A 24,168-nucleotide genomic window follows, 5' to 3' on the forward strand; every position below is an offset into this window, starting at 1 on the left:
GGAGGCTCGGCGGCCCGGGTGGGCAGTCCTGTAGGGCGGGGCCTCGGTGGTGGGCGTGGCCTCGGCGGTGGGCGGAGCCTCGGCGGGGCGGGGCCTCGGCGGTGGGCGGGGCCTCGACCTGGTCCCCAGCCCCGGGCTCAGCGACCGCCCGGGGGCGCGGGGGGGCTACGGAGAGGCCCGGGGCGCGGCCCGCGGCCGCTTTCTCCGCCGTCAGCAGCCCCGCGGGTCGCTCCGCGCAGCTCCGCCGTCGTTGCGCCCGCATCGGCCCGGGGCCGGCGGTGCTGGAGCAGAAAGATCGCGGATCGATTTGCAGCCAGCGCGGCCGCGGCGTCAGCAGCCGGGAGCGCCCGTCGTGACCCGCGGGGCGTGGGGCTGGCGAGAGGCCCCGCGGCGGGAGGGGCCCGACCCGTGCGATCGGCCGCCCGGGGCGCCAGGGCCGTAGGCCCCCGCACGAGTGACCGGTAACTTGGGACCAGGGACCCACTCTGCGCGACATGAGCACATCCTCGGAGTCCAGTAAAACCCAGGCGAGCATCTCCAAGTTTAGGCCAAATTTCCCATTTACAAACGGGGAAACTGAGGCACGGGGAGGGGAAGCCGCTTGCCCAGGGCACAGGGCCAGACTCCAGCAGCGCTCCCCCCGGTAGAAGGCGAATGTGCGTCCTCTCACTTCGTAGAGCTCATCCGCGTAAGGAATGGAAAGAAGGCTCCTCATTTTTCATTTTCAGTGTGCAAACCTTTTACAAAAGAAAGTGAAGGGAAGAGCCATCGCACTGGAACATTACAATATCATGTCCGAATGATACAGAATTCTGAATTTGTGAAGGATAGCTGAGGTCTTTTAGCTCACTCCCTTTTATTTTTATTTTTTTCACTCCCTCATTTTAGTTATCAACTGCTTAGTGGAGGCACCTGTGAGCCCTGTCCGCTGCCACAGTTTTTTTTAAAAAGATTTTATTTATTGATTCATGAGAGACATAGAAAGGCAGAGACATAGGCAGAGGGAGGAGCAGGCTCCCCCCCCACCCTGGGGGGGCCCCGATGTGGGACTCGAACCCAGGACCCCGAGATCACGACCTGAGCTAAAGGCAGATGTTCAACCACTGAGCCACCCAGGCGCCCTACAGTTGTTATTAAATATACACTCACCTTAACAGAAATGCAAATAAACCCCATAAGCACACTCCAGGAGGAAAGTAGGACATTTTGCTTCTAGTATGTGTCCTGATTTTGAGGGTGGGGTGGAGCTGGGAGACAGAAATATAGAAGCTGGCAAAAAATGTTTAGCAGACTTAAAGCGTGTATTTTAAATGTAAATTTATACAATAAACATTTGTCATAGATTACCTTCACAGCATCGTGGGGTTATTAAATTCTAACAATACTTTCAGAAAAAGGTGAGTTTTTCAATCTTGTAGGTATTTTATTGCACGTAGGCAAGGCTGTATAAATCAACTGTGGTAACCCAAGGAATCTGAGAGATCATTTATAATAAAATGCTAAATATGTGATTGAGAATTCCGGGGTAAGATAAGTCAGTGGGTATCTGAGGGATGTACCCAAGAGGAGGAAGGCATTGGGGGATGGAACGTGTAGATGGGGGAGGGAAGGGAGGATACCTGCTGGGGGGTAGAGTGGGTGAAGGCACAGGAGCAGGTGACACAGTGGGAGTTCTGATCCCCTCTTAGTATCCCCTCTCAACAGGGTGGCCATGGGTGCAGATCCAGTTCACCCTGGCTACGGCAAGTATAGAGGGGACAGCCTGTATCTCACAGGTTGTTGTTCTAACAGACATAGAAGTGTCTGGTCCATCGATTCCCAAGGAACAGACACATACAGCTCCTGCCCTGCTGTCCTGAGCCTCTTCCTCTCTTCTAAGTGCCCAGTCCTTCAGTCCTTCCTGTGTTCAGGGTCTCAATTCCAGCCAGAGACAGATGAGGCTGCGGCAGTAGCACACAGGAGGTACGATCTCGATCTGAAAAGCCCAGGTTCTTTCCTTTTCTCTGCACCTGGCAACACTGTTTATTTCTAACAGCAAAAATGGAACTCCAAATCTAACAAGTGGGGACTGGCAGGCCAAGATGGTACAATCTCAGAAGACTGTGCAGTCCTTAAAACCAGGCAGCAAAACCACCTAAAGACATAGGACAGTACACATCAGATGCTGTTAAGTAAATTAAAAAACAAATTTACAGAACAGCATGTCCGGTGAAACCAGCTGGTTTAAAAAATATGAGTAGACCTAGAAAGGAAAGATGGAGCATTATTAACATCTTCGTGAGCTAGACAGAGAAGGGATTCCTAGTGTTAGGCCCATAATGCTGAAAACAAATGCACAAACAGCGACCAACCACAGCAACAAGAGCGTCTGGACGGAAGGGGGTTAAGTGATTTGCCCACAATCACAGCTGGGAACTGGCCAAGCCTCAGCTGGAAACAGATTTCAGATTCCTGATCCAGTGTTCTTCCACTGGACCAGTCTAGTCCACGCCTTCCTCAGACTGCTGGGGTCCCTCATAGGAGCGTACAGTTCAGGGGGGATGTGGTCCTTTGAGGCAGCCACACTGCCCTGGCCGGAGAGTCATGTAGATGCTGATAGAAGAACAGTTTTCATTTTTGTTTATTTAAGAAATGATACAGTAATGTGCTCAGCAGACGTCCTCTCGGCTTCCTGAGTCTCCTGGGCAAGCGGTGTGGGCAAGCTGCCAGGCACTCTACACACACACCCTGGGCACGTGGGCTACTAGAGCTGGTGGGGGATTTGGAATTACTTAGCAGATGGGAAAATCAAGGCTCAAGACAACGTGAATTGTCTTTCCCCCCAGCGGGGCATGGGTCCTTCCAAGGGTCTCCATTACCTCACTCTGTAGAATCTGTTCTGGAATAGTGATGCTGTCTTTAGAGGCCATCTCAGAGAAAGCCCAACCCCACCTAGGTCCTGGAAGGAAGAGGCCAGCCCAGTTCTCCCTTTCTGGTAGGACTCTCGGTTCATGTGCCTGTGGCAGGAAGGGGCGGGGGGGTCGAATAGCTGTGGATTCAGGTGTTTGTGTGGAAAATGTGTTAGCCTCGTGGTTCTAAGAGGAAGTGGGAGGTGGTGGGAGTTAAATGACAAAGAAGACAGAGGTGAGTCAAAGGTGTTTTATATTTGCCAGGTTGTTCATTAAGATTCATTGAGTTCAGGGTTCAGTTCTCAAGGTGGCTTAATAAAAACTGCAGAAATAGAGCCTCTTCCATGCCCCCTGGGTTCGTTCTTCGTATTTATTGAATGAAAGGTTAATGTATTCAGAGTTCCCTCTGAACCCCTGTTAGATCCCAATTCTTCTCCATGTGGACCCTCTAGGTGAAAATTTGCTATGGGTAGAAATGCCCTAAAACTGGGGTAGGGAGAGGCTGGGGCTGGAATACGAGAGACTTTAGCCCCAAGATGGCAGTTGGAAGTGAGCCTTAATAATTCTTAAAAGAAGAAAATGAAGTGAAAAAAAATAAATGCTAGCCTTACAGTACAATTTCTGAAAGTGTTCTTGATCAAATATATAAGGAAACACTGTATGAGATAAAAGTAAACATGTCAAAAAAAAAAGTAAACATGTCTGTTGACTATAGGACTTATCAGTGCCTTTAAAAGTCCAATGTGCTGATGTGGGCACTTGATGGGATGAGCACTGGGTGTTATTCTATATGTTGGCAAAATGAACACCAATAAAAAATAAATTTATAAAAAAAATAAAAAAAAATAAAAGTCCAATGTGCATTGCAGAATCTCCAAGAAAAGGACACAGTAAAGTTGAAAAGCAAGACAAATATAATTTCATTCTGGTAATTTTCTTATTCTTATTTTTTCTCTTCTGATCTCAAGCTCATAGTGCTGTAAATCCTTGGTGTTTTAGAATCTATTTATTTGTATTTAACCATGTTCATTAGGGATACCAATGAATGACTAACAGGGATGCCACTCTGTATTTCTCTAGAAATTTTCAGTCTGTGTCACACTGAATTCCCAGTGGTTGGAAATAATCAGTACTATGTGACACTTCACTGGACCTGGCTTCTTGTCATGAATTGCCAACCTTTCTACATGTTGCTGGGTAGCGTTAGCATTGGCTGGGGATTGAGACTGGAAGCAGGGCGGGAAGGACTGGTCCGATGCAAACAAGCACTGGGAAGAGACACACTGCTGCTCCCTGTGCTTGATACCAGAAGGGGCCACCCTTCTATTGTCTTGTCTGCCTTGGGTCCATGTATCTCTTCTATTTCTCTCTTTAATAAAAATGTTTTTATTAAGGCATCACTTACATATAATAAAGTTCACAAGTCGTAAAGCTACAGCTTGATGAGTTTCTACAAAGGTACAACATCCATATAAACACCATCCGGATCAAGACATAGAACACTTCCAACACACCAGAAGACTCCCTCATGCCTTCTCCCATTACACCCCCAAGTTCTATTTGACTTCCATCGCTCTAGATTAGTTTTGCTTATTCTTTAACTTCATAGCAAGCATGGAGATGCTTGTTGCCCTGCAGGTTAATGCACCTCGACGTAGCCATTACCCATGCCCATTACCCATGCCCTGGCCACCACACATACTCACCGTAGTTGATACGACGTGTGTCTATACATAGGTACGTGCAGACATAGCAGTTACGGAAGCACCGAGCTGAAACTTGCCACAGAATTCTGAGTATCTTGCCTTATGTGCACAATGTTGCTGAGATGGCAGCGAAACAGAGAATGGGATCGGGAAGGCAAATATGTTCCTAGTGAGGCTCCCAAAAGACTGACTTATACACACTCTAGGTCAAACTACGTCCATGAGGCAGGAAGTCCTCTCGTCAAAATCACAAGAAGCTAAACAACATCGAGACCATAGTGCTTGATAATCTACAACAGAGCTCACATGTCTGAATCATCCACTAATGTCTCATCGACCTGGTGTCATAGATGGTACCTCTTCATCCCTCTAATCTTAAACGGGTGGCTTTGCCACTCCAACCTTCATGGGTGGTCCCGCCCTGACCCAGGTGTTGAACCAATTTTCACTTCTGGCTCCGGGAAGGCATGAGACCTAGCTCAACAGACTCCCCCTTCCCTTTGGGCTGTGGTGACTTTGGTGATCTTAGCCTTGGTGAACCCTGAGCCGGGTTACTGTGGTGCCAGCTTTGGTCTCTGATCCCTGATCCAGCCTGGGTCTCCCTGGTGCCAACAGCCTGCTCTTCTGGAGCTTGAACAAATGCAGCCCCACCCTTGCCCGGACCCAGGAGATGAACTGTAGATCCTGTTTCTGTAAGTAGGTTACACCATCCTGACAACCTCTGCAGCTGAATCAAGCCACCGCTGCTTTAGGGGCCATTTGGATCTTAAGTGAATCTAGTTGGGTTTATCTACAAAATGCATCTGTCCGCCTCATATCTGTCTACTTCTTAGTTCACACCCCTAGTCCAAGCCATCATTTTTTATCACCTGAATGACGGGCTCCCATCTGATCTCTCTGCTTTTCCTCTTGCCTAAAATAATCCAATTTTCCCCATTTTTCACGTAGCAGTTAATCTTTTAAACACTGACAATGGGGACGCCTGGGCGGCTCAGCGGTTGCAGATCTAGGGCGTGATCCTGGGGTCCTGAGACCGAGTCCTGCATCGGGCTCCCTGCATGGAGCCTGCTTCTCCCTCTGCCTGTGTCTCTGCCTCTCTCTCTGTGTCTCTCATGAATAAATAAATACAATCTTAAAAAAAAAACTGACAATGATCTGCTTCTGTAGCCCCATTTTGTATGACTCCCCTTTATTATTATTTTTTAAAAGATTTTATTTATTTATTCATGAGAGGCAGAGGGAGAAGCAGGCTCCATGCAGGGAGCCAGATGCGGGACTTGATCCCAGATCCCGGGATCACGCCCTGAGCCAAAGGCAGACGCTCAACTGCTGAGCCACCCAGGCGTCCCTTGTTCATTATTTTTAATCACCCTAGTCTCTTGCCTGTTCCTGGAACACACTAAGCTTGTTGGCCTCACTGTTCCCTCTACCTGGAATGCTTTCCTCCTGGCTGTCTCCTCATCCTTCAGGCCTGACCTTAAATGTCACTTCCATTGGAAGGTCTTTCCTGACTACCCTATCAAAAGTTGCCCTCACCCCAGCTGTCTGATATCCCTGTGTGTTTTTTCATCATAGTGCTCATATCTGTAATCACACACTCTGCAACATGTAGTTGTAATTTGCAAACGCAAAGGTAATTGTTTATCTGTTTGCTTGTTATCAACTCTCTAGCACCAAATCTAGATTGTAAACCCTTCGAGGCGAGGACCTGTCCATCTTGTCCACAACTGCATCCTCAGTACTTAGCAGTGTCTGAAATTTGGTAGGAGCCCAATAAATATTTATGATGAATGAACAAGTAGATTATTCATACTCCTTCCTTTCCTACCTTCTATAACCAGTTCATCATGAGATCCTATAGACTTTGCCACTTAAATAACTCTTAAGTATTTTCACTTCTTTCCCAGCTCCACCACTACCACCGTAGGTCAAGCCTACAATTAATCCTCATGTGACCTGCTGTGATGGCTTCTCCCATTGCATCCCTGCTTCAGCTGGGGTCCCCTCCAATCCATTCTTCTCCTTGCAGTGGGAATGACCTTTATATACAGAAATCTAGTCATTTCATGTTCTTGCCTGAATTACTTCAGTGGCTTCCTTTGCTGTGAAGGTCAATAGCACAATCCTTAGAGTGATCTGCAAGACCCTGCTCGGTTTAGCCCTTTCTAGTCCCCAACCTCATTTTCTGCTGTACAACCTATTATTCTCACTACTGGAGATGTGACCATGCCCTGTTCCTTCCAGCCGTAATGCCTTTGCATCTGTTCCTTCACTGGGAATCTGTTCCTCCCCGTTCTTTGCTACATTAGTCCTGTTCATTATTTTGATCTAAGCTCACATGTCATTTACTGAAGAACACTCCCTGAATCCTTCTTGTCCACTCCCCCTTCATCCACACAAGATGGGGTCCACTCAGCTACCTGACCTCATAGAATTATACTTTCCCATCATTGCACCTTATATATAGTAAATACTCAATAAACACATGTTGAATGGATAAAAGATAAATTAAAAAACCAATTCAAAATGGTGAAATTAAATCTATATATGAGTAACACTAGCTCATTATTGATGAGGTCCTCTTTCATGTGCCATAGGTCGCCAATAGCATGTACACTGACATCTTTATAACTTCTAGAGTGTATGAATTTCAATCTTTGTGTTAATAATAGCACCAAGAATACTAGCTAACATTTACTGAGGACTTTTTATGTGCCAGACTCTACTGGCTACATAAATAGTGCCAAGAATTTAGTCCCCCCAACCACCTATTAGGATGGTACAGTTATTATTCCCTTTTTTGTAGATAAAATAACTATAATCTTTCTTGCCCTTTTTAATGCATCATGGCAACTCCTAACTGTTCTCAGATTCCCCTGTTCTGTGAAAGATAATGTCAAAAACACAGGTAAAAGATAAATTGACCAGATCCTTTAAAAATTCCAAAACAGACACCCCCGATTGAGATCATTTACCACCCCCTTGCCCCCAGGCTACTGAAAACTAGAAATGCCAGAGGTGGTGATTCAAACAATGTCCCACCAGTTCTTTTCTGATTTCCCTTGCCCATGCTCAGGAGTTAGAAAAATCAAATAAAATGATCATGAGGTCAAGGGCAAGGCAGCCTTGAAGGGATAAACCTGCAGCCCAGGGAAACTAAAAGGGGAGAGAACAGTTCTATGCACTTATGCTTTGATTATGTGGCCGCCCATGGAGGCTGTGTCTGTAGGAGGTGTGCCCATCAAGAAACAAGATTAATTTGACAAATATACTTAAATAATAGTGCCTTACATTTGTGTAGGGCTTGATGGTTTACAAAAGTGCTTTCATGTCCATGACCGAATTAGATTCTCAAAACTGCTCATGGAAAGTGGACATTACGAACATCCCATTAAAGATGAGCAAACAGAGAGGCTCCTCAAGGGTAAGGACCTGACTGAGGCCCACAGTGCTCAAGGGATACAGCCCTGGCGCAGTTCCAGACGTTACATTTCCCAAAGTTTCTGCCACCCCATGTACACGTCCTTCAGAGACAGCCCCTCGGAGGGTAGCTCTTGTTGGAGTTCAGAGCACTTCTGACATGGGTGCCTCTCCTAGAGTCAGTTTCTGAGCTGTCCAAGAAAACCAATTACACCTGACTTGGCACCAAAATCTTGTCACTCAGCTTAATCATTACCTTGTTCACCAGACTTAGCTGGCTCCTGGTAACTTTGACCTATTTCCAAAGATCAAATCCTTCCTCAAAGATGGAAACTTTGTCAAAACTGATGATATTCAAAAGAATGGGATATAGGAAGAACTTCCTGGAGTAATATCACCAAATATTAATGATGGACTTTTAGGTGTTTAAAAAGCCTTTTAATTTTTGTCCTTTTCTGCGTTACTTGAAATCTCTATAATAAGCCATGTTTTGCTTTAATGAGAGACACCAGAAACAGAGTTCTTAAATAAAAATGTTGGAAGGAAATATGGCACAATATTAACAGCTAATTCCGACTTGTAGATAGATGATTGTCATTTGTGTGCATGTGTGTTTTCTGGCATCCATCTCCCCAAAAATCTTTTGAGCAACAGAAGCATCATTCGATAAGTGGAAAGCCCTTCAAAGAGCTTTACTTAAACGAGCTGTGCACATTTAGCTGTGCACATACCAGTGTGTTGATTTAAAATATATTAGTAAGTCATTTTATGCTTCATTCACAGCCCAACTGTCCAATTGTGTCTTTGGTTCACTCCTGGATGCAGGGGGCTACAATCATAGAATGGTTCAACTTTCTCATATGTGTGGGCAAAGACTCTCTGTCCGCCTGTTATTCAGAATGGTGAGGCAGCCATATTTGTGAGACTTGCAAAGGCAAGGATAAACTTACTTCCTCCTTTCCTTCTACCCTCCCCCTTAGTGGTCCAGAAAACTCTGGTTTATGTCCTTTCAGCGGCAAAGATTAGTTTCTTGGTGATGCATTCCACACTCCTGAGGTTAATAAATGACTCTGAAGAAAAGCAAGTCATTTATCATGGGCTTTTGTGTGACCCCTAGACCAGTCATTGAAAAAATACTGCATTATAGGTGCTTTCAAACAAGGAATTGGCCTTACTGCCCTGTTGCCGTGTGCCCAGTTAGGGGACATAGTCTTTTCTTTGATGCTTTCATTCCAAGGACTCCTTAGCAGCCAGGAGAGATTTTATTTGGCTAAATTCTCACCATTAGAGTCTAGACTGTAAAGTGTTCCTGTATAATCCAAGTACTGAATGAATGACAACTGAATGTACCTGAATAGTAGTACATCTTTCTCTGTTGGGCCAGAGTTGGGACTCAGATGTGTTCAGCATGTGTCATTCAATGATCCTGAGGTTCCCAGCCCAATCTCACCCCTCCCGCCTAGTCCACTATCTCTCTGGGGTTTTTAAACATTCTGATCTAAGAGAAAGTAAAGTTGCGTCTGCATCCTCTTGTCTGAATCATACAGTTGGAGAACTTGATTCTCTTCCATCTCTAAAACTGCTTGTCTATATCCCCTTTTAAGATATTATAAAGCTATTGTAGCATATTTTTAGAGAGGTTCTGAAGACAGCTTTTTTTAGAAGCCAGCACAAATCAAAGACTTTAATGAGAAAAATGGATATTCTCCATTAAAAGCTCTCTCTCTTTCTTTTTAAAGACTCTATAAAGGCTCTTCAAGTGGATGCTGTAGGTAGAAAAAAATGAGAGCAGAGTCATAAAGTAGAATCAACAAACCTAAAAGAGTAAATGAAAGGATCTGGCAAATGAAAGATCAGAGGGACAAAGGGATAAGGAAATAGTATATAACAACAACAAAAATGCAAGTAATTTCAAAAGTCACCTTGGAGTTTTCTAGAAGAGGGGATAACACACAGTCAAGTGTTGAGGAGCCAAGTGAGGGTAGACAGTTCCTTGACATAGGCCCAGGGCAACGGGCAGAATTTGGGCAAGAGAACGAGCGCATGGAATAAATGAGAAAGATATCTTCAAGTGGAGGGCTTGCGTCTCTTAGAAACCACAGCCGAAATAGGCAGGGACCAGCTGTGCAAGTCATCTTAAATTATCTTTGACCTCTCTTTGCTATGGTTGTCGAACTGGCAGATAAAAAAAATGAGTGTTGAGTAATTTAGATAGGTGTTTTTGATATTGGCTTAGTAACTACACTCAAATAGTAAGAAAAAAGATGGAAGGGGTCTATAATGCCTATAGGCAATATATGAGTCACAGGGTCAGGTGACCACTAAAGCAGTGGGTTGTTAACAAGGACCAGGAGGACAAAGAACCCCATCGTACTCAGCCTTGGCCTAGACTTCCCATGTCACACGGTGTCCAGGTATGTATATTTCAATCTTAGAGAAGGGGATCCAGACAAGCTAGCTTAAGTCCAGAGAAGGTAAACAGGACAATGAAAGCTTGAAAATGAAGTCATGGGGCATCTGGTTGGCTCAGCTGGTTAAGCATCTGACTCCTGGTTTTGGCTCAGGTCATGATCTCAGGGTCATGAGATGGAACCCCATGTTGTAGGGTTCTGTACTCAGCAGGGAGTCTGCTTGTCTCTCTTCCTCTGCTCCTCCTGCCCCTACATCGTGCTCTCTTTCTCTCAAATAAACTTAACAAATAAAATCTTTAAAAAAGAAAGAAAGAAAGAGAGAGAGAGAGAGAGAGAGAGAGAGAGAGAGAGAAGGAAGGAAGGAAGGAAGGAAGGAAGGAAGGAAGGAAGGAAGGAAGAAAATGAAGCCCTGAGGAAGAAACAATTGTGGAACTAACCCTGATAGTTTGTTGGGAGAAAAGAACTCTTAGGACATGATTAGAGTCTTTAGGATGCTGAAAGAGGTCTTAGGTTTCTTTTTCTTGGTGGGTACCAAGAACAGACAGGCAGGCAGAAATTCCAGGGAGACAGATTTTTGGGTGATGTAAGAAAGAATTTTCTAAGTATCAAAACTGTGTAATGAGGTACAAACCTAGTAGGTTTTCAATAGCATGAGAAAACAATGGAAATATACGCCTCCCCAAGTGAGGGTATAAAAGTGTTCAGGAAGAGGCTGGAGGAACAAGGATGAGGGAAGCAGAGGGGACATCTGACTGTGGGTGAGTGTGGACAGAGGATCTTCATGTCCCACTAGAAGAATCTACACTTTTAAGAATTATCTTGAATTTATACCACACCTTTCCTTCTTGGAACTTAAAGTCTTTTACTTCTAGCCTCACAAGAGGAGTGCATCCCAGAACATTGAAGCAACTTGCTTAAAAATTGTTTGTAGCTAATTTGGGAGCAAAATCCCTCACAGGGATATAATTCTCAATGGTTTCTATGCACTTATACATATGAAACTACTTGAGTTTACCTAGAGGCAACATACTACATATATCCAAGGCAAGCTTTTCAGATTTTATAGGGCAAATATGGAGATACTGATTTATATGTTTTCACATGTAAATAAACCGAATCAAACAATCCTAAAGACAAATATGTAAAATAAAGTAAATGAATGCAATTACCGAGGTTGACTTTTGGTTAGTCACTCCTGACCAGCAAGTGAGGACCACCTCTGTGGTTCCTTCCAGCTATGAGGTGTTGTACACTAATCATCAAAGTCAGAGACAGCTTTAAGACATGATGGCCCAGAGAGCCAGCTAACCCTTGACAGGAAGTTGGCTGGCAGCCGGTATAGAAGGGGAATGGAGAACTTATGCCCTTCCTGTCTTTTATCACTTGCTTATTTATACTGTAGAGTAAAAATCCAGGGTCAAAAGCCTGGTATGATTCCAGTCCTATGTGCAGGGTTAGTCTTTGTTTTTTTTTGTTTTGTTTTGTTTTAAATGTTTATTTACTTATGATAGGCACACAGTGAGAGAGAGAGAGAGAGAGGCAGAGACATAGGCAGAGGGAGAAGCAGGCTCCATGCACCAGGAGCCCGACGTGGGATTTGATCCCGGGTCTCCAGGATCGTGCCCTGGGCCAAAGGCAGGCGCCAAACCGCTGCGCCACCCAGGGATCCCCAGGGTTAGTCTTTGGCTCTCCCTGGCATCTCTGGCACTGCTTTCCCTCCAGTAGGGCAATGAATCCAACTTCCTCCAACTCTCCCTGTCCCACTCCTGCCACCTCATTGTCCCTGAACCCAAGTAAAAGCATCTATGGCAGGGACTTCAGTTCCTGAGGTGATGAACATGACTTTAAGGCTTGTCTGTTTGCAGTACCTTCCCTTTTCATATCTACTTTAAGACTAAATCCAGTTTATGTGTTTAATAGGAAACTTGCATTAAGTCTGTTACTTCCTGGGGCGTGGGTTTCTGATTTATCCAGCATTTAGTATCTTACTTGGCAGAGGCCCATCTCTTTATAGAACAGATCTTAGCAAGGAATTGTTGCTTAAATGGCCATCTTGTCACTGCCCCTCCCAAAAGCTATGCAGTTCTCACTGTCATTCTTCCCTTCTATGTCCTTTGTTGGGTGCAAACTGAATAAAGAGCCCCACTTGATTTATTTGCTTATTTGTGGTCTCCTTCATACTTTCTCAGGAATTCTCTTCATTGTTCTGTCCCAAATCTCCCATTTCCTCCTGTGTTTCCCTCTTCTTTCATTGCTCCCATGTTTGGAGTGGCCATCTATCATCCTCTAGTCATGGAGTCCAGGTGGTAATCGTGGTTGCAGTGTCCCTCTTTCCTTCTCAGGCATTTTAATAATTTTGTTACCTTGTCTCTTGATTGTTACTGTTGGGATGTTTTAAAGAGATGGTATTAGGACAGTGTTTTGTTTTTGTTTTTACATAGGCTCCACGCCCAGCATGGGCTTGAACTCACAACCCTGAGATCAAGGTATGTGCTGAGACAGAGACCAAGAAATGAGCTGAGATTGAGAGCTGGATGCTTAACCAACTGAGCCACTCAGGGGCCCCTAGGACAGTATTTTTCTAAGTGTGGTTCTATGACTTGCAGCATCAGCATCACCTGAGAACTTCTTAGAAATGCAAATTCTGAGGCCCACCCCATGCCTGCTGAGTCATAAGCTCTGAGGTAGGGCCCACCAATGTGTGATTCTGATACCCACCCACTGTATTAGGAAGTGGTTTGGCTGGGACCCAGAACTATTCAAATCCTGCCCTCAACGTATCAGAGGAAAATTGTGCAGAGAATATTAGCTGGGGCTTTGGCCCCAAACCCCATTGTCAAATTCTAGTGGCCACACAGAAAATCCTTTTCCTGTACTACATTAGCCTAAATAATCTAGATCTAAGGCATAGGATTTTGTCTCTTGCTCCAGGGCTAAACTTGAGCTCTTCCCAATCAAGTATGAGAAAAGTGTGCTCCAATATACAAGGCTTCTCCATGCTAGAGGTGCCAAACACTTTATGTAATGATGAAAATGTTAAAAGCCCTCCTTTCAAAATCAGGAACGAGCCAAGGATGCCCGATCATCAACACTTCTCAGAGGTTTTTGACAATTTAGTAATACAATAGGAAGGTATCAAAAGTGTAAGGTTTAGAAAAATAAAATTGTCATTAATTATAGATAACATGACAGTCTTAGAATCTACATACATATAACTAGAATTCATAAGAGAATTTAGCAAAGTTGCCAGTTATATAGTAGATAAAAGCCAATTGCATTTCTATTAATCATCAATAACAGAAATATATACTTTGTAAATAAATACTATTTTTTTTAAAGATTCTATTTATTTATTCATGAGAGACACACAGAGAGAGAGGCAGAGACACAGGCAGAGGGAGAAGCAGGTTCCACGCAGGAAGCCCGATGTGGGACTCGATTCTGGGACTCCAGGATCACGCCCTGGACTGAAAGCAGGCACTAAACCTGGGCAGCCACCCAGGCATCCCAACAAATACTATTTATAATAGAAAATAGTAAGTTTCTCAAGAACATAAAGAACTAAAGATGTGCAAGAACTTTCTGGAGAAAATTTCACATTATTGAAAGATACTGAAGAAAATCTAAATAAATTGAGATCTCTACTGTGTTCATGGAAGACTCAATATTGTTACCATGTAAATTCTCTCCAAATTGATCTATAATTCACTACAATTCTAATAAAAATCTCAACAGATTTGTGTGTTGCATCCACACACCTTGACAAATTGCTTCTATAATTTGTATGGATGAACAAAGGCCTAGAATATTCAGTAATCCCGAAAATAAGAAAGTGGGAGAGGGGCTCACCCTACCAGCTGCCAAAACAGTATTATGCTGGAATAACTGAAATAGTTGATAATGGCAGAGAAGATAATTAGTATAAAACAGAGAATACAGAAAGAGAATTATGCATACACAGAACCTTGATAATTGAGATGGTTTTATATCAGTGGGAGAAAGAGTGGACTATACCTAAATGACATTGAGACAACTGGTTAACCATGTGGGAAAAGTGAATTTGGACCTGTAATCAATTATACACAAAAATTGACTGCAAATGGCTTCAAGACTTAAATGTAATAGGCAAAGGACTTGGGGAAGCAGAGTCTCACACTCCCAACCCTACTCCTACCCGCACCTGTACCCCCACTTCATCTGCCACTACAAAACCCCACTCACTCTGAGTTCCCAGGTAGGGAGATGAACTGTTGACTCTCAAGAGTTACCTTGAACTTGTGGAATCTTTTAAGGAACAAAAGCAAATCCCGCCACCATGTTGCAGCTCAATACAATGTGAATTCACTTTTTTCTTTATTTTATTTTTTTTAATTAATTTTTATTTGTGTTCAATTTACCAACATACAGAATAACACCCAGTGCTCATCCCGTCAAGTGTACCCCTCAGTGCCCGTCACCCATTCACCCCCACCCCCCACCCTCCTCCCCCTCCACCACCCCTAGTTCATTTCCCAGAGTTAGAAGTCTTTATGTTCTGTCTCCCTTTCTGATATTTCTCACACATTTCTTCTCCCTTCCCTTATATTCCCTTTCGCTATTATTCATATTCCCCAAATGAATGAGAACATACACTGTTTGTCCTTCTCCGGTTACTGTGGCCAAGTTCAAAAAGGGTGTTGCCTGAGTTCTTCTCTGGGATTTTGATGGAATCTTGTCTCACATTTAGATCTTTCATCTATTTTGAGTTTATCTTTGTGTATGGTGCAAGAGAGTGGTCCAGTTTCATTCTTCTGCATGTGGATGTCCAATTTTCCCAGCACCATTTATTGAAGAGACTGTCTTTCTTCTAGTGGATCGTCTTTCCTCCTTTATCGTATATTAGTTGAGCATAAAGTTCAGGGTCCACTTCTGGGTTCTCTGTTCTGTTCCATTGATCTATATGTCTGTTTTTGTGCCAGTACCACACTGTCTTGATGAACACAGCTTTGTAGTACAACCTGAAATCTGGCATTGTGATGCCCCCAGATATGGTTTTCTTTTTTTAAAATTCCCCTGGCTGTTTGGGGTCTTTTCTGATTCCACACAAATCTTAAAATAATTTGTTCTAAGTCTCTGAAGAAAGTCCATGGTATTTTGATAGGGATTGCATTATACGTGTAAATTGCCCTGGGTAACATTGACATTTTCACAATATTAATTCTGCCAATCCATGAGCATGGAATATTTTTCCATCTCTTTGTGTCTTCCTCAATTTCTTTCAGAAGTGTTCTGTAGTTTTTAGGGTATATTTTGAGAACCATTTGAATGGTAAATGGTTCTCCAACCTTTTATTTTCAGGTTGTAGGTGTCCTTCTGTCTAAAATGAGTCTCTTGTAGACAGCAAATAGATGGGTCCTGTTTTTTTATCCAGTCTGAAACTCTGCGCCTTTTGATGGGGTCATTAAGCCCATTCACGTTCAGAGTTACTTGAACTTCTTCTTAAAGGGGAGTTTTAAGAGTCCCCCTTAAAATTTCTTGCAGAGCTGGTTTGGAGGTCACATATTCTTTCAGTTCCTGCCTGTCTTGGAAGCTCTTTATCTCTCCTTCCATTTTGAATGAGAGCCTTGCTGGATAAAGTATTCTTGGTTGCATGTTCTTCTCATTTAGGACCCTGAATATATCCTGCCAGCCCTTTCTGGCCTGCCAGGTCTCTGTGGAGAGGTCTGCTGTTACCCTAATATTCCTCCCCATGAAAGTCAGGGACTTCTTGTCTCTTGCTGCTTTAAGGATCTTCTCTTTATCTTTGGAATTTGCAAGCTTCACTATTAGATGTCAAGGTGTTGAACGGTTTTTATTGATTTTAGGGGGGGATCTCTCTATTTCCTGGATCTGAATGCCTGTTTCCCTTCCCAGATTGGGAAAGTTTTCAGCTAGGATTTGTTCAAATACATATTCTGGCCCTCTGTCCCTTTCGGCGCCCTCGGGAACCCCAATTAAACGTAGGTTTTTCTTCCTTAGAGTGTCATTTATTTGCCTTAATCTGTCTTCATGGCCCCTTAATTGATTGTCTCTTTTTTCCTCAGTTTCCCTCTTTGCCATTAACTTGTCTTCTATGTCACTCACTCGTTCTTCCACCTCGTTAACCCTCGTCGTTAAGACTTCTAGTTTGGATTGCATCTCATTCAATTGATTTTTAATTTCTGCCTGATTGGATCTAAATTCTGCAGTCATGAAGTCTCGTGAGGCCTTAATGCTTTTTTCTAGAGCCACCAGTAGCTGTATAATGGTGCTTCTGAATTGGCTTTCTGACATTGAAGTGTAATCCAGATTTTGCAACTCTGTGGGAGAGAGGGCTGTTTCTGATTCTTTCTTTTGAAGTGAGGTTTTCCTTCTAGTCATTTTGCTCAGTGCAGAGTGGCCAAAAACAAGTTGTATTGGAACACAGGGGAGTATCACTGGTCCCTCTAGCTGGTCTTCTGGGGGAGGGGCCTGTTGCGCTGATTCTCAGGTGTTAGCACTTGGGGGAGCTGCTCTGCCCCTGCCTGCTGCAGGGCTCAGCGGGGGTTGTTTACCCGGTCAGGCCCCAGGAGGAACAGCAGCAGTTGCTATGGCAACTCTGGAAGCCTGGATTCAGCCTCCGCAGGAACTACGGGGCTCGGGGCTCTCGGCTCTCCGTCCGCAGGGCCTGGAGGCTCCGGGGCGGGGCCGCTGATCTGCTCAGCTCGGGGCAGGAGCGTCCTCGCTGTCCTGGGCCCTCCCGGCCTCTGCCTGTCCCGGGGGAGGCCGGATCCTGGGCTGTGTCCCGGCGCCCTGTGCTCCGGGGCCTGCGCTGTGTGGATTCGCGCTCCCGCCCCGCAGCTCCCTCCCTGGAGCCGCTCCCGAGCCCCTCCGAGCTGCTCCGGTCGGTCCCGCCGTGCGCGCTGCAGCCCTTAGGGAGCTCGGAGCACTCTCCTGCGCTCGCAGGTGTCTGTTAGTGTCCCCGGGAGCCCGAGGGCATCCCCGCTCTCCTGGGTCCTGCTCCAACTCCCTGCGAGCCCCTTTCCGCCCGCCCGGGAAGGTTGGTGCAGCTCCTGCTCCTCCGGGACGGGGCTCTCCTGTCCTGGGGACACTCGCCCCGGCCTCAGCCCGGCTCCTCGCGGGGCCCCTCCCCCTCGGAGGCCTTTTGTGTCTTTATTTCTTTTCCCCCGTCTTCCTACCTTGATAGAAGCGCGGACTCTTCTCGCTGTAGCATTCCAGCTGGTCTCTCTTTACATCTCAGGCCGAATTCGTAAATTTTCAGGATGGTTTGAAGGTTATCTAGGTAATTTGGTGGGGACAGGTGACCTGGGGACCCTGCTCTTCTGCCACCTTGCCCCTCCCCCCCACTTTTTTCTTTAAATAAATGTGTTCTCTGCCATTTTAAGATAGGATTTACATTAACAAGGCATTCCATTTTCCATTAAAAAAAGGTTTGTGGTTCACACAGACACAGACACACACACACACACAAACACACAATTAGAAGAAAATGCAGAATGGCTTATAACCCCAAGTATGGAAAGGTTTCTCAAATAAGTTTAAGATGTTTAAGATACAAGAAAAGATGACAAATTCAACTACGTTAAACTAAGAGCTGTTCATAAAAAAGATCCTATAAAGTGAAAATACAGGCTGCAAACAGGAAGAGGATAGTTGCAGCAATGTAACTGAAAAAGAAGTGGCATTCAGAATATACAGCATTCCTATTGAAGGAGAAATAGAAGCCCCCCGATGGGAAAAGTCATGGGCAAAGACATGAAAAGGCATTTTAGAGGGGAAAAGAATATGAATAGACAAGGAAAGAAACATACATCAGTAATCAAATTACAATTTGGTAACAACTGTTGGCAAGGATGTAGATAAATGAGAACTGTCATATACTGATCATGGAAGTTTAAATTGGTAAAATCACTTTGGAAATCTATTTCACATTGTCTAGTAAACATGGAGATGTGCATACCCTAAACCTAGCACCTAGCGATTTGACCCCTAGGTAGAATGCCCTAGAGACTCTTGCATGTCTGCCAAGGAGTCACGTACAACACTGTTTATAACAACATTTAAAAAGTAACACCAGACAACTCCAAATACCAAATGCTGATCGACAGGATAGATAAACTTTGGCACACTCATAGAATGAAATTCTACACAGCAGTGAAAGTGGATGAACCATGGCTCTAGTCATTAACATGGATTACTCTCACAAATGCAGTATTTTTAGAAATGCACACTGAAGTATGCAAACAGTATGATTCTATTTGAACAAAATTCAAAACAATGCAAATTAAACGATATGGTTTAGGGATACAGGTGTCTCTGGTATAATGTAATGTATGTATTTAAAAAAATACTCATTCTGTAAAACCATGCATTTACAGTAACAGAGATTATGGACTATTTTCCTATAGGAAAAATAGAAAACTTTCTAGATAACTTTGTAAACAGAATATTAATAAAACCAATAAAAATACTAATAAAACATTAGGATGATTATAAGACATGTGCATTCTTAATAAATATGTCTAGAAATATTAGAATTGATCTTATAGAAAATATGAAGATAGCTTTTTAAAAAGATTTTATTTATTTATTTGAGAGAGAAGAGCTGTAGCACAAGCAGCGGGAGAGGCAGAGGGAGAGAGAAAGGGAGAAGCAGGCTCTCCACTGAGCAGGGAGCCCGAAGTGGCGCTCCATCCCAGGACCAGGAGATCATGCCCTGAACCAAAGGCAGACACTTAACCAACTGAGCCACCCTGGCACCCCAGAAAATAGCTTCTTAGAAGAAGGCGGAAGGAAGGTTGAGGAAGCTGCCTTAGCACAAAGATCCTAAGCCTGAAAGTCAGGAAGAACTGTATAATAAGCACTTCCTGGATAAGTACAAGCCCTTCCCAGAGTATGAGGATAAAATGAGCCAAGAGAAGAACTTGGGGTGAATAGGTTTTGTGAACAGAGAAATTCACAGCTTGCTGCATTCAACCTTGTGAGTGTCCTCTGCAGTTAGCTACGGCTCCTTAGTAGTACAGAATATTTATGTGTGAGAAAAATATTATTAAATGATGTGACTTTTGTGTATATTGACACAATTCCCTTATTTACTCATTGCATATGAACCAGTGTGGATTAAAGTAACACAAGTTGTAGCATAATCAACTTGAACATATACATATTTCATAAAACTATAAGGTAAAGGAATGTGAAATACAAATTTGGGAATAGTTACCTCTTTGGAGGAAGGAACAGGATGGGCTTGATTAGAGGCAAAGAGGGGTCCCAAAGAATTAATTTTCTTAAGCTGATTATGGGTATATAGATATCTATTTTATTATTATTCTTTAACCATACATGTATATTATATTATCTCTAGTATGAATGACATATTTCGTAATAAGTCAAGCCATGTTTGATATTTGCATTGTAAAATGTTAGGAAAATATAAAAGGAGGAATCAAATATTGAAGTTAGTTATGTCATCTACTAAGAAAAGAAGCTAAATTTTTTTTGGTTTAAAAACAGTATTTCCTGGGCAGCCCCGGTGGCGCAGTGGTTTAGCGCCGCCTGCAGCCCAGGGTTTGATCCTGGGGACCCTGGATCGAGTCCCACATCAGGCTCCCTGCATGGAGCTTGCTTCTCCCTTTGCCTGTGCCTCTGCCTCTCTCTCTCTCTGTGTGTGTGTGTGTGTCTCAATAAATAAATAAAATCATTAAAAAAAACAAAAAAAACACAGTATTTCCTAACTGTAAAATATAAAAGTAATGTAGGAAAGTATAAAGAAGACATCAAAAGAAACAGAAAACTAAAAATCACCTAAAAAAGCCATCACCAGAGACCTCCTTTTGGTGACTATATATTTACACATACATGTATAATTTTACAAAAATGGGATTTCACCCAGTATTTTTTCATTTGACAAATCTAGTTGTTTCCATTAATACATAACAATCATATTTAATCACTTCATAGTGATTAATGGTATAACTGAGTCAAAATTTACATAACCAATCATCTCCTGCTGGGCTTTTAAGATTATTTATTTATTTATTTATTTATTTATTTATTTATTTATTTCTATTACAAACAACATTTCAATTAACCTATATTCAAATACTTCTTTAACACTTGTACAATTATCTCCTTAGGACTCATTCTTAGAGGTGGAAATACTGTGTCATGAGCTTTTTTTCTTTGTTTTTTTGGTCAAGGGTAATTTGGTCTTTTCAAAGATTACTTGCTTTTTTTAAAACCAATATATACATTTTTTAAAATAGAGGGAAGGCTAATTGATGTTTTGTTTTAGTATTTTATTTTCTAAAATTAAACTATTCCTTCTACAATTGATTATGCTCTGAAGAAAAAGGCATGAGTCAGAAAGCTCCACATCCCCTTCAGGAACCCGAGTGGTGGAACTTGCTTTAAAAATATCTGAAAAAACACTTCAGAGAAGGTCCACATCAAAGGCTGAAATGAAAAGGGCAAGGATTATCAGCCGAATGGAGAGTATAAATAGATGAGAGACAGACAGGTGGACTCTCTAGAAGCAGAAGTGGGGACTGCAAAGGGGTCAATGAAGGAAGCCAGCAGAGAGATGATCAAAGTGATGAGAGCAGAAATAAAGAATGGGAGGTGCTTTCCAAAGACACCCTGAGACCTGAAAGAAGGGGAGGCAATGTGATGAGTAGAGAGGTGTGGTGGATGTACGTAAGTCATCAGCATGAAGCAGTTGGGAGATACCCTGGTCAGGAAACTCAAGTGCACTGAGGCAAAGGAAAAAAATGAATGAAAACATGCATTAAGAAAAAAAAAGTTATTAAGGAAGCTGGGAAGATGGAACTCAAGTATCTGTAATAAAGGTTGTTTGTGGAGGAAATTATAAAAAGAGCACTGGTAAATATGAACAGCGGTCAAAGACCTTGTAACAAAAAAGTGTGAAATTTTCTTCAGAGTGAGTGAAGGTAAGGAAAGGTGGCTGACTGCTGTTCTAGAGGAAAAAGAATGGTTGCCAGTGTTCACAGAACCAGATAGCAGAAGGAGGAGGAGAGGATGTTTAGTTAGGTTAGACCAGGAACAGGATTTGGATCAAACAAGCTCTAAGTATGCTTCCTCAACCACAATGTACAAAATACCACACATGAGCTTGGTGTCATGCCAACATTTCCAACACACGTGATCAGCTTTCCAGTTGAGCCCAGCAGATGGGTGGGCAAAAAGAACATCCAAGAAGTCTTTAGCATGAAAGCATCCACAGAGGAAATGACCAAGATGGAGTTTCAAAGACTTCAAACAACACACAGACATTTTTCCAATTAAAGAAGAAAAATAAGTTAAAAAACTTCAATGTCAATTTAAGAAGTAGACAAAATGATAAAAGAAGAAAATAAATATTAGTCTTAATTCCACCCCATTTATCTGAGAGCTTCATTTTTTAAATATATACTACATATCTGTGTCTCTAGCTCTGTATCATTTCCCTTTGAATCTATTTTGTTGCATCTGTTTTTACAAAACTGGATGTGATCTGAAATCCTATAGTAGTTATTATATCATGAACACATTTCTATGCCACCGAATATTCTTTTTCCAAATAATTTATAATGGTTACCTCTATGTATCATACTTAATTTCCTTGGATATGGAACCTATTTGGAATTTCTGTTGGATATGGAACCTATTTGGAATTTCTGTTGGATAACCTATTTATGGAAATTTCTGTTGGATATGGAACCTATTTCAAATTTTTCATAATATGAATATTGCCTCCCTAAACTTCCTTAGGGTTAAATCTTTGCACATATTAATGATTCTTTCCTTAGCATAAATCCAGGCATTGGAATTGTTAGATTAAAGGGTAGGAACATTTTAAAAGCTTATAATATGTTTTGCCAAATTGCCTTCCGATAAGAGTGTTTTCATTTATACTGTCATCGCAGTACATGAGAGAGCGTTTGGTAAAATCATCACATTTTTTGGAGAATAGAACAAATCTCCCAGAAACTAAATTTTGACTCTGGGCTTTGGAATAATGTGACCCAGGCTTGACTGTAGGCTGCTCCATTTACTGGCCATGAGACATCAGGCAAATCACTTAAACTCACTAAACCCCAGTGTCTCCATTGTATTGGGGTAATGCCTAATTAAAGTTTCTGATAGGATTAAACTAAGCAAGGTATATAAAAATGCTTAGCACAGCATCTACTACATGATAAACACTAAAGAAACAGTAAATGGTATTCCTTAGAATTTTTTTTCTTAGGGTTTCATATTGAAAGCTACCAAGAATAGCACATGGAAGGAGGCACCAAAGAGAAGGAATTCAGGTACAGGAGATACTAAAGAAAAGCATCCGGGCCCCCACAAAACTGCCACATAAATGTGAGTCAGAAAAAAACCTTCTGAACAAGAAAACTAATGGAATCTAAAATCGTGTCCTAGTGGTGTATGTTAGCAGCATAGCTGCATGAGGCAGTAACACAAACACAGCTAGCACTTTCCTACTAATGGACGGGGAGGAAGTGAAAGCACCATGGGAAGTTTCACCCTTTTGCTACGAGGCCCAGCTGCTCTGCAGACCGCTTACAAGGAGATAATGACAAGTTTGTGGAAGATTGCAAAAGGAAGATTTTTAAGCCTGAGATGTGTAAGCCGTCATAGTGAGTTCATAACACCACTCAAGCAACAGCAGGAACAGGGACCTCAAAAAGAAGGAGGAAGGCAGAATGGAAGGAGGGAGGGAAGGGGGGGGAGAAAGGAATAACCAAAGTGTACAGACCAAATGAATGGGTCCCATCGTACTGGCCCTAATAGATTTCACAACGCGGGAAAGTAGCTCCACAGAGGTATAGACTGGGAGTGGGCAGTTGAGAACTCCTCACATACTTGAATGAAGACATTCAATGAAGGGTGCAGAGTGAAACTGGGAAGTAAAATAATGGAAAAGGAATTTGAGTTAATATGGAAGGGGAGGAAGGGTATCTGGAACATCTTAAGGAGAACCAAGAGTTGCAGGGTATTGCTAGTGCTTCTCTGCCAAATACAGGGTCTCAGAGGAAAGTTCCTTCTCATGATCCTGCGGAACTCAGGGCAAACACTAGCAAACCACCCACAGCTGTCATGCAGGGGAGGTGATAAGAAGGGTTACTGTTGGACTGTTTTTCCACTTCTTGTTGATGTGGCTTGATTTCACCAAAATAGGAAGGGACAAGGTAGAGATAGGGGGAATCCTTAGGACAGGAGAAGAGTAGGGATGGGGGTGTGGGTAAGGGAAGCAACCAGTCCCCACCATGGCTATTCCAAAGGGAGACCCAGAGATGCATGAAATGGGCCCTGCTTTCACAGGTTTCAAATTCAGTTAGGAAGATGAAATCACTTAATGTGAAAATGTAAACACGTATGATAAATGGCCAGGTAAGAACGGCAGATGTGGTGGGGTGTTGGCTGTGGGCGGGTGTAGCTGAGGAAGCTTCCTGGCATAGGCCTGAATGGGATCTGGATAATGATAAGGAGAGAGGGGGTTCTAGATTGGGGACTTGGCAGGATCTAGGCAGCTGAAGCAGGAATGAGAAGTCATGTTGGCTGGATACATGAACCACCATGGACAGAACAGTAAAATGGGAAGAGCTTGGGCTTTGGGACCAAGAGGACTTGATCCTCCCACTTGCTAGGAGTCCTAGGACCTCAATTTTCTCATTTCTAAAATGAGGATTGGTGAAAGGATGAAACAAATAATATGAACAAAGCACTAACACAGTTACT

General features: G+C 43.0%; 1 protein-coding gene across 5 annotated transcripts in view; it reads right to left on the bottom strand.

Moving 5' to 3' along the window:
• The window catches only part of CASR (calcium sensing receptor), a 78,028-nt gene that overhangs the window by 43,328 nt on the left and 10,532 nt on the right, over positions 1–24,168 (bottom strand). Inside the window, exon 1 of one of the 5 annotated variants that reach the window (XM_055316523.1) lies at positions 23,186–23,272. The exons of the other annotated variants lie outside the window; for them this stretch is intronic. The gene's annotated coding sequence lies outside the window, so the exon portion shown is untranslated. Of the gene's footprint in view, positions 1–23,185; positions 23,273–24,168 lie in introns of those variants that run through there. 5 annotated transcript variants of the gene reach the window in all.

This window comes from Nyctereutes procyonoides, unplaced genomic scaffold (genome assembly GCF_905146905.1).
Source record: "Nyctereutes procyonoides isolate TBG_1078 unplaced genomic scaffold, NYPRO_anot_genome, whole genome shotgun sequence".
NCBI classification, from domain to species: Eukaryota; Metazoa; Chordata; class Mammalia; order Carnivora; family Canidae; genus Nyctereutes; species Nyctereutes procyonoides.